Source organism: Bos grunniens, chromosome 24, assembly GCF_055505025.1.
Source record: "Bos grunniens cultivar Pamir isolate PY7600 chromosome 24, Bosgru_T2T1.0, whole genome shotgun sequence".
Lineage (NCBI taxonomy): Eukaryota > Metazoa > Chordata > Mammalia > Artiodactyla > Bovidae > Bos > Bos grunniens.
Window position 1 is genome coordinate 43,650,380 of NC_141188.1, and position 9,327 is coordinate 43,659,706.

Genomic DNA, 9,327 nt, shown 5'->3' on the forward strand with positions numbered 1-9,327 from the left:
AATGCAGGAAATATAAGATATGCGGATTCGATCCCTGGGTTGGGAATATTCCCTGGAGGAGGAAATGGCCACCCACTCCAGTATTCTTGCCTGGAGAATCCCATGGACAGAGGAGCCTGGCGGGCTACAGTCCATGGGGTCGCAGAAAAGTCAGACACGACTTAGTGACTAAACAACAGCAAAGATTACAAGGGAAATTAATTACATTGAAGAACAATATCAACATAGCTGGTTCTTTTATGATCTTATGAGTCTAATTTCATGCAGGTAAAAACATTATTCTAAGGTGGCATCCATCACCTTTATCAGACTGCTGAAGCTCCTGATGAGCGGTCAGTTGTTAGGTTTTTGACAGGTCACCTTTAGCAAGGTAAAACTCCATGCAAACCACCTTCTGAAACCCTTTGCTACAGTCACTGCGTGTCACCCTCTGGTTCAGCCCACGAGGATGTAGCTGACCCCTGTGTGCTGGCTCCTGCCCCTGGGGTCCCCTGTCTAATTTCTCTTGGCTTGTTTCCCACTCAGGGAAATTGCCAAATGCTCTTCTCCTTAAAACGTTTTTCCATGAACTGCACTGACTCGCCTCCCATTAACAGTGCTCCATGTGTCCTGTGTCCACATTCCAAAAAGTCTCCCTTGGCTGAAGGCCTTGCAGAGCACAGATAGTTCCGAGGCCTGGGGCTCGCTCGGCTGGCGCCTTCTGGCCGCTGCCCTCCCCCGCCCGGGCTCAGCTCTGTTGGCTCCTTGCACAACCATCTGGGGAGCATCGCAGAACGCTTTTGAGGGTTCCAAGAGAAGGTTTTCCAAGAAGGGCAGGTCTGGCCTGGTCGGGATGTCTGGTGAGCTTTCTGTAGTTTGTAGCATCTGCCAGTTAAGACCTGTTTATTATTTGTTATACTCTGTGTGCAGGGGACCTGGGTGAGGTCTCACCCAACCAGAACGGACCCACGTGCACCGTTTCGATGGTCCGAATGTTATGGACAGAATGGAGGATAGCACGGCCGACCACAGCTGCTGTGAGAGGCCTGGGAGAGTCAGGGTGACAGGGCCACAGCCCCCCAGAGTCAGACCTCGGTGCTTGTCTGTAGCGTGGCCGGGCTGGCCTGTTTGGGTCCCTGGCAGTGAACTGTCTGTAATCCTAGCTTTCGTTCCCCTGGGACAGAGCAGCCATAGACAGGAGCCTCAGGCCGGGGCAACAACACTCGAAGTTAACGCTTCCCTCTTCTCCACCTTGTCAAATACAGGTTGTCCCTCAGTTCAGAGGCAGCTGGTACTGGGGGTCCCTGCAGAGAGCAGTCCTCAGATGGGGAGAAGGGTCCACGCTGGGAGGAGCTGGCCTCACAGGAGGTGGTTCAGGCTCACTGCACACTGGTGGGGCCGATGCCCACCCTCTGCCCCTCCCTCTCCAGCCCACATCTGCCTCTGACTTGGCACTGCTTGCCCGGTGGTGGGGAAACTCCCCCTGTAGGTCACGTGGTGAGGGGCCCAGGGAAGGAGGGGGCCGCTGCAGAAGGACCAAGAGCCGTGGCCCTGGGGCACTGATGGGAGCCTGAGGGGTCTGTCCAGAGCTGCCTGCATGAGTTCAGGGCTGGGAGGGCTCAGCTGTGCACAAAACAGGCTCAGGCTCTGTTCCCCGGAAGACACATGTGGCTCCACTCAGGTCGCTCTGGATCATCACGCAGTTTCCTCTTGTTGCTTGCTTTGTTTTTGTTTGTTTTTGAAGAATTCACATTTCCTGTGCCCAGGGTTGTCCAAACACCCCCGTGCCCTGCCCTTTCCAGATGGGACGTCCTTTGAAGGCGCCCTCCAACCCTCTCCCACCCTGAGAAGAAGCTCTCAGAGGCCTGACACTGGGGTGTTTGGAGCGTTTTCTGTTTTTCAGAGCCCAGGGCCTTCGGGAGTATTTCTCCCAGTGGGAGGGCAGTCCTTTGAAGGTACTTTTGTTTTGAAAGAGACAAATCAGCTGAAGAAAACAGTGCAAGCTCTCTGGAGGGGAGTGTAGGGGTTCAGAGACGTCAGATGAGAAACGCGGAGACTCCACCTGTGGCTGGACGACACTGGGGCACCTGGGGTCACACGCATCCCAGCACGTGTGTGTCCAGGGCGCTCACGTTCATGTGAGGGACTCTCTTTGTGAGAGAGACCACGTGTACTTGTCCTCTGCCAGGAGGACTACAAACAATAAACCCAGGCCCCAGCAGAAGGGGGCCTCCTCCCCTCCTGGGCCCCTGCTCACCCACAGAGGGGGGTAAATCCCATGAACAGGGGAGCCTGGTGGACTACAGTCCATAGAGTCGCAAAGAGGTGGACATGACGTAAATGACTCAGCATGCACATGGTGGTTCTACTTTTAATTTTTTGAGAAATCTCTGTACTCTTTTCCACAACGGCCGCACCATTTTACATTCCCACCATCAGTACATTGTCTGGAGAATCCCATGGCCAGAGGAGGGTCCCCTCCACCCCAGGAGGATGCATGGCTTAGCTCTCTCTGTCTCCCCTCACCTTGAATCTACCTTCTGGCTACAAGCCTCCCCTGTCACGTGTGTTTCCAGACAGTAGATGAACCTGGGGTTGCCTGACCCATGAGCTCTCTCCCTTTTGGGCTCCTGGGAGCTCTGTCCTCTGGCAGGTGCAGGGCAGGTCACAGCATCCCTGTGTGGTAGGCAGGCACCACTCTACAGCCCCAACTCTCCCTTTTGATGTTTCCCAAAGTCTCAGCTGAAGAAAACGGAGTTGGGAAATGTGCTTTGATCTCTGTCAAATGATCTTGTTTGGGTTTCTACGTGATGCCCAGTGCCTACTTTTCATTTGGTTCAGAATCTGCAGAAAGACTGAAATGGATAACAGTTGAGGTTTACTGAGGATTTACCATGTACCAGGGGAGCAAAGTTTTGCAGAACTGAGGTAAAATGTACCAAGTCTCCGGCTGGTCAGTGCTGGACTGACCGCCACTGGTGGTACTGAATTCCCATACTTCCAGGAGTTCAGAATTCAACAAGTGGGACCCTAACACACTAAACAGCTTCTGCAGAGGAAAGGAAATTATTGACAGAATGAAGAAGCAGCCTAATGAGTGGGAGAAAGTATTTGCAGGTCATGTATCTCATAAGGGTTAATATCCAAAAATATGAAGAACTCACTAACTCAATAGTAAAAAAAAAAACAAAAAAAACTAACCTAAAAAATCCAATTAAAATACAGACAGAGGATCTGAATAGATATTTTTCCAAAGAAGATATACAGATATCCAAGAGATACATGAGAAGATACTCAGCATCACTAATTGACACAGAAATGCAAACAAAAACTGCAATGAGGTATCACCTCACACCTGTCAGAATGGCTATTATAAAAAAGACAAGAGATAACAAGTTTTGGTGAGGATGTGAAGAAAAGGGAGCCCTTGTGCACTGCTGATGGGAATGTAATTTGGTGCAGCCATTGTAGAAAAGAGTACAGAGATTTCTCAAAAAATTAAAAGCAGAACTACCATGTTCGTGCTGAATCATTTCAGTCATGCCCAACTCTTTGCTACTCTATGACATAGCCCGCCAGGCTTCTCTGTCCATGGGATTCTCCAGACAAGAATACTAGAGTGGGTTGCTATGCCCTCCTTCAGGGGATCACCCAACCCAGGGATTGAACTCATGTCTCTTGTGTCTCCTGCATTGTGGGCAGATTCTTTACCTCTCAGCCATGGGGGAAGCCCAGAACTACCATAGGATCCAGTAATTCAACTTCTGGGTGTTTATCAGAAGCAGATGAAAACACTAACTTGAAAAGATACCTGCACCTTCATGTTCATGGCAGCATTATTCATAATAGCTAAGACATGGAAAAAACTGAAGTATCCATCAATGGGTAGAATGGATAGAGAAATTGCAGTATACATATACAGGAGAACATTATTTAGCTATCTAAAAGAACAAAACCCTTCCATTTGTGACACGGATCACAATAATGCACCTTGCATTATGCTAAGTGAAATTAGTCTGAGAAAGACAAATGACATATAATCTCACTTATTTGTGGAATCTAAAAAAGAAAAAAAAAACCTCATTCATGTAGAGAACAGACTGGTGGTTCTCAGAGGCTGGAGTAGGGGGTGGGTGAAATGAAGGAGATCAAAAGGTACAGACCTGCAGTTATAAAGTCAGTCAGTCCCGGGGCTGTGACGTACAGCATCAGCGTGGTGACTCTAGTCAGTAATACCGTTTTGCAAATTTGGAAGCTGCCATGAAAGTAGATTTTTAAAGTTCTCATCACAAGGAAAAAAAAAGTTCTGCAATTATGTGAGGTGATGGATATTAACTAGACTGTTATGGTGATCATATTGCAAAATATACAAATATTGAATTATTATATCATACACCAGAAACTAATACAACACATGTCCATTATGCTTCAATTTTAAAAAGAATAAAGTTTAGCAATTTAACTAGAAAAAACTTCCATGGGACAGAGAATGAGGTGAAAGATAAAGGCAGGGAGCTGGAGAGAGACCCAGAGATGGTTGATGGAGTTGGTCCTCAGAGCGCTGACAGGTACAGAGAAGTCCCCACTCCCCACGCCCTTGCCGGCCGGTGCTAGGGCTCACCGCTGCAAAAACCAGAGATTTGTTGACCATACATCCTGGATGTTCTGGGATCTCCCTGATTTCAACTATTTTTTCTTCCTGCCAGCTACTTCCAACATGACTCCAAAAATAGAGATGATGTAAGTGTGGAGGTTTTGGAAGCTTGAACCATCTGTCTGGACTTTGAAAACATCCTTGTTCAAGGATGGAGAATCATAAACACAATTTCAAAACAGGACTTTTTTTCCTCTCTCATGTCTCCTTTACCAGTATGTGAGGTAAAGGAGAAAAAGCAAGAAAGTTCCAGAAAAACTTCTACTTCTGCTTTATTGACTATGCCAAAGCCTTTGACTGTGTGGATCACAACAAACTGTGGAAAATTCAAGAGATGGGAATACCAGACCATCTGACCTGCCTCCTGAGAAATCTGTATTCAGGTCAAGAACTAACAGTTAGAACTGGACAAGGAACAACAGACTGGTTCCAAATAGGAAAAGGAGTACATCAAGGCTGTATATTGTCACCCTGCTTATTTAACTTATATGCAGAGTATATCATATGAAATGCTGGGCTGAATGAGGCACAAGCTGGAATCAAGATTGTTGGGAGAAATATCAATAACTTCAGATATGCAGATGATACCACTTTATGGCAGAAAGTGAAGAAGAACTAAAGAGCCTCTTGACGAAAATGAAGAAGAGAGTGAAAAAGTTGGCTTAAAACTCAACATTCAGAAAACTAAAATCATGGCATCTGGTCACATCTTCATGGCAAATAGGTGGGGAAACAGTGGAAACAGTGAGAGGCTTTATATTTTGGGGCTCCAAGATCACTGCAGATGGTGACTGCAGCCATGTAATTAAAAGATGCTCGCTCTGACCTAGACAGCATATTAAAAAGCAGAGACATTACTGCCAACATAGGTCTGTCTAGTCAAAGCTATAGTTTTTCCAGTAGTAGTGTATAGATGTGAGAGTTGGACTATAAAGAAAGCTGAGTGTCGAAGAATTGATGCTTTTGAACTGTGGTGTTGGAGAAGACTCTTGAGAGTCCCTTGGACTGCAAGGAGATCCAACCAGTCCATCCTAAAGGAAATCAGTCCTGAATATTCATTGGAAGGACTGATGCTGAAGCTGAAACTCCAATACTCTGGCCACCTGATGCGAAGAACTGACTTATTGGAAAAGACCCTGATATTGGGAAAGATTGAAGAGGAGAAGGGGATCATCGAGGATGAAATAGTTGGATGGCATCACTGACTTGATGAACATGAGTTTGAGTAAGCTCCTGGAGTTAGTGATAGACAGGGAAGCCTGACATGTTGCAGTCTATGGGGTCACAAAGAATCAGACATGACTGAGTGACTGAACTGAACTGAAGGGAGATGGTGCTAAGAGAGGAAAAAGTGAATTAAAAAATTTATAAAAATCCACCAGAGCATTTTAAATGCAGTGTTCATTTTCTCTCTTCAGCTCCTGTGGAGTCAAAAGGCAAGGCCAGTGGCCGACATTCCAGCCAGGAGCTAGGATCGTATGGGGCCCAGTGGTCTGCTTTAGAGTAACCACAGGACATCTTGGGATGCGGGAGGGGAGCCAGGGCCAGGGCTGGGGGCCTCCTTCCCTTGGTGGTTGAGGGGGTTTCTGATCTCACCTGCCCAGGGAATGGAAAGTGTTATTGGGTACATGCATGCTAAGTTGCTTCAATTATGTCTGATTCTTTGTGACCTATAGACTGTAGCCCATCAGGCTCCTCTGTCCATGGGATTCTCCAGGCAAGAATACTGGAGTGGATAGCCATGCCCTCCTCCAGGGGATCTTTCCCACCCAAGCATCGAACCTTCGTCTCTTGCATTGTCTCCTACATTGAAGGCAGATTCTTTACCACAGGGCTTCCAGGGAAGCCTGGAAAGTGTTATTAGATTTGGGCAAACCCCACCAGAAAGTTCTTATTTTCTGGGCAGTGTGCTTCTTCCACTTGCCTCCCCTTGGACTGAGATGCTCTCCCATGAGCCTTCGTTTGCAGAAGGGAAGGTCATCCCTGATGGTAAAGACAGTCTCTGATGAAGCACTCATCTTAATGAAACAGAGGAAGCACTCAGGCACTGGCAGTGAAGGTGGGTGGGGGCAGGAAGTGGAGCCAGTCCCTTGGTGTTTCAGGCCAGACTTGGGGTCTGTCTTCTGGCACTGCCTCTCTAAGGGTCCTGTGCAGGGAAGCTGGTGTCCTCCCCAGCACTTAGGGCTCCATGGCCATGAGCCGGATCTTGCGTGGCTGCCTGAAGGGCTCTGGAGCCAGCAGAGTCCTGAAAGCTCACTGCAGCCTCTTAGGCAGAATCCCGTGACCTTGCGTGTCACTCAACAGTCCTCTGCTTCCCAAAGGCTCCCCAGCCTTCCTTGCAGCCTCGCCATGGTCAGCAGCTGGTCTAGTGACTTTTCCTCTCCTCCCATCATGATGGCCGATCTAAAGTCTGGGCAGACTGGGGAAGTAGGGAGTGCCCAGCAGATACGGAATTTCTGCTTCTTCCTGTAGATTCTCCCACTGTCTACTGCTGCCGACAGCAGCTGCTGCCAAGCCACTCTCTGGCTCCTGCAGAATTTCTGTGGATGTCCACCCCCTCATCCAGGGGGTCCAACCCCGCCTGGTGAGACACTGAGGGGTTAGTGGAATGCTGCCATGTCCCCTAGATAAAGTGGCAACTTTTACCCACAGTAAGCACTGTGGCAGTGTCTTTGGGAAGAACCTTTGAGGAGAGTGCCTTCCACTAGCAAGCTCATTCTGGATAACGCCACAGAAAGGCTTACCTCGGCGCACATGCCAAATCCTTCATCAAATAGCGACGTACAGTGGGAGCTGCCAAGACTCACTGGACGAAAGCCAGCATGACTTCTCCCTCCAGGGCTATAAGCAGATGGAATTCAGTGTATTCCACACAGTATGAATGAATGAGGCAGGGAAGAAAGTGCCTCAGAGAATCTGCTACAAATACCTTAGACGATAAAAAGACTGTTTCTTCATATTAATATTTTATTGTCGGCAGTCATTGCCAGTTGGCTGGGCTTCCTGCTTGAATGAGCAGAGCTGTCACTCTGACTCCAAATGCTGCTGCTTTTGAGAAAGCCCACGCAGGCACACTGTCAACCAACCACAGACCAGTCCTAAAGGGTGCCAAGCAGGCGATGCCTATAATCTGAAAAAGTCAGGCAAAGTGTCCAAGATCACATCAAAGGGGAGGGAAAAATGAAGAAAAAAATTGTACCTTCCATGAAACTATTATCTCAGACTGAAGATGCAGATGAAATCTAACCAAACTAAATTGCAATTTAGACTTTTCAAAATGTCTAAATGAAAAAGATAAATGTTGCATGAGATCATTCATTATTTGATCTTTCCCCTGATAGTTCCATATTTATGAGAAAGTGGTGTGTATGGTTTAGCTTGTGCCCAGTAACATACATTTCTCAATGGGGTTCCTTGTCATGTTGGTTGGGGAGCACAGTTGACCATTTGGAGAGACAACTGGTCTTAATTCTAAACTCCTGAGGCATAGCCTCTAGAGGCCCACAAAGATTCTGAGGTTTCTAGGGTTCTGGTGTATAGAGGTAGAGGCTACTGAAGACCAGCATCCACCTATCCTCCCATCTATCCATCCATCCATCTACTCATCCATTTTCCCATCCATCCATCCATTTACCCATCTACCACCCATCTTTCCATCCAACCATCCATCCATCCATCCATCCACCACCTATCTTTCCATCCATCCATCCATCCATCCATTTACCCATCTACCCATCCACCCATCCATCCATCCAATTACTTACGTACTCATCAGGACAGGGTTTTGCAGAATGTCTTTGACTTTCTGGTCGTAGAAAAGTGAGCTCTACAGGAAGTTAGCAGTGACTGCTTTACTGACAGGAAGTATAGCATGACACGTTCATGAAAGAGCTGTACTTCAAGGGATCAGGACAAAGGCTCCCAAACGCAGCAGGAGGGCTCAGCATATGACTCACATATACAACATTAGGACATAAGCTGGTTTGAAGCTGAAAAAGGCCCATGATTGAAAGCTGCTTGGTCATCAACGTGATGATCACTATGGGTTTCCTGGGGGGCTGCCACGTGATTATGGAGAAGGAACCAAAGGAGGATTGTTCTCCCATCTTCTGTCCTTGTCTGAGAGATGAGGATGCTCCAATGATGGGGAATTTGGCAGCTAGTGAACTGGCTTAATACACCAACTTCTTTGTCAATGCTGATGTATATTGTTTCATGTTAATTAAATAATATCTTGCGCCAAAAGATTTTTATAAGAAATGGTGCACAGAGAAAGAAATACAATCTTATTCAATTTAGTGTTTAATACAAGTTAAACAGGTAGCAAACAAGGTAGATTATTCATAAAATAATGAATCATGGCCTTTCACGTCTGCAGAGTTGGCATGAAGTCATTCATTCACTCAGCAAATATTTACTTCCAATAGAACTTTTTCTGTGCTGCTCGGGGTAACTCACGTTCCTTCAGCAAGGCTGATGCCATGTGAAAAACGGCCAGTGGTTTCAGTGTTCACTCTGGGAAGAAACACCAGTTTGTGCCAAACAGAAGAAGCCGCTGGCTGCACGTTCCTGTCCTTATAACCCTCTGAGCAGTTATGCTGACCCCAGCCACCATGACCTGCATCGCTGAGATGCCCACGGCCAGTGGATTGAAGTCTGCTCATCTCTTGTGCAAAAGTCCCAAACAGGTGATC

The 9,327-nt window shown here is 47.3% G+C and overlaps 1 long non-coding RNA gene across 1 annotated transcript; it reads left to right on the plus strand.

The window, feature by feature from the left end:
• The first annotated feature begins 668 nt into the window (after positions 1 to 668).
• LOC147346150 (uncharacterized) lies at positions 669 to 6,018 on the plus strand. Its single transcript, XR_015153338.1, has 2 exons — positions 669 to 839; positions 4,686 to 6,018. It is a non-coding gene; the product is annotated as an uncharacterized LOC147346150 (long non-coding RNA).
• Positions 6,019 to 9,327: the final 3,309 nt, after the last annotated feature.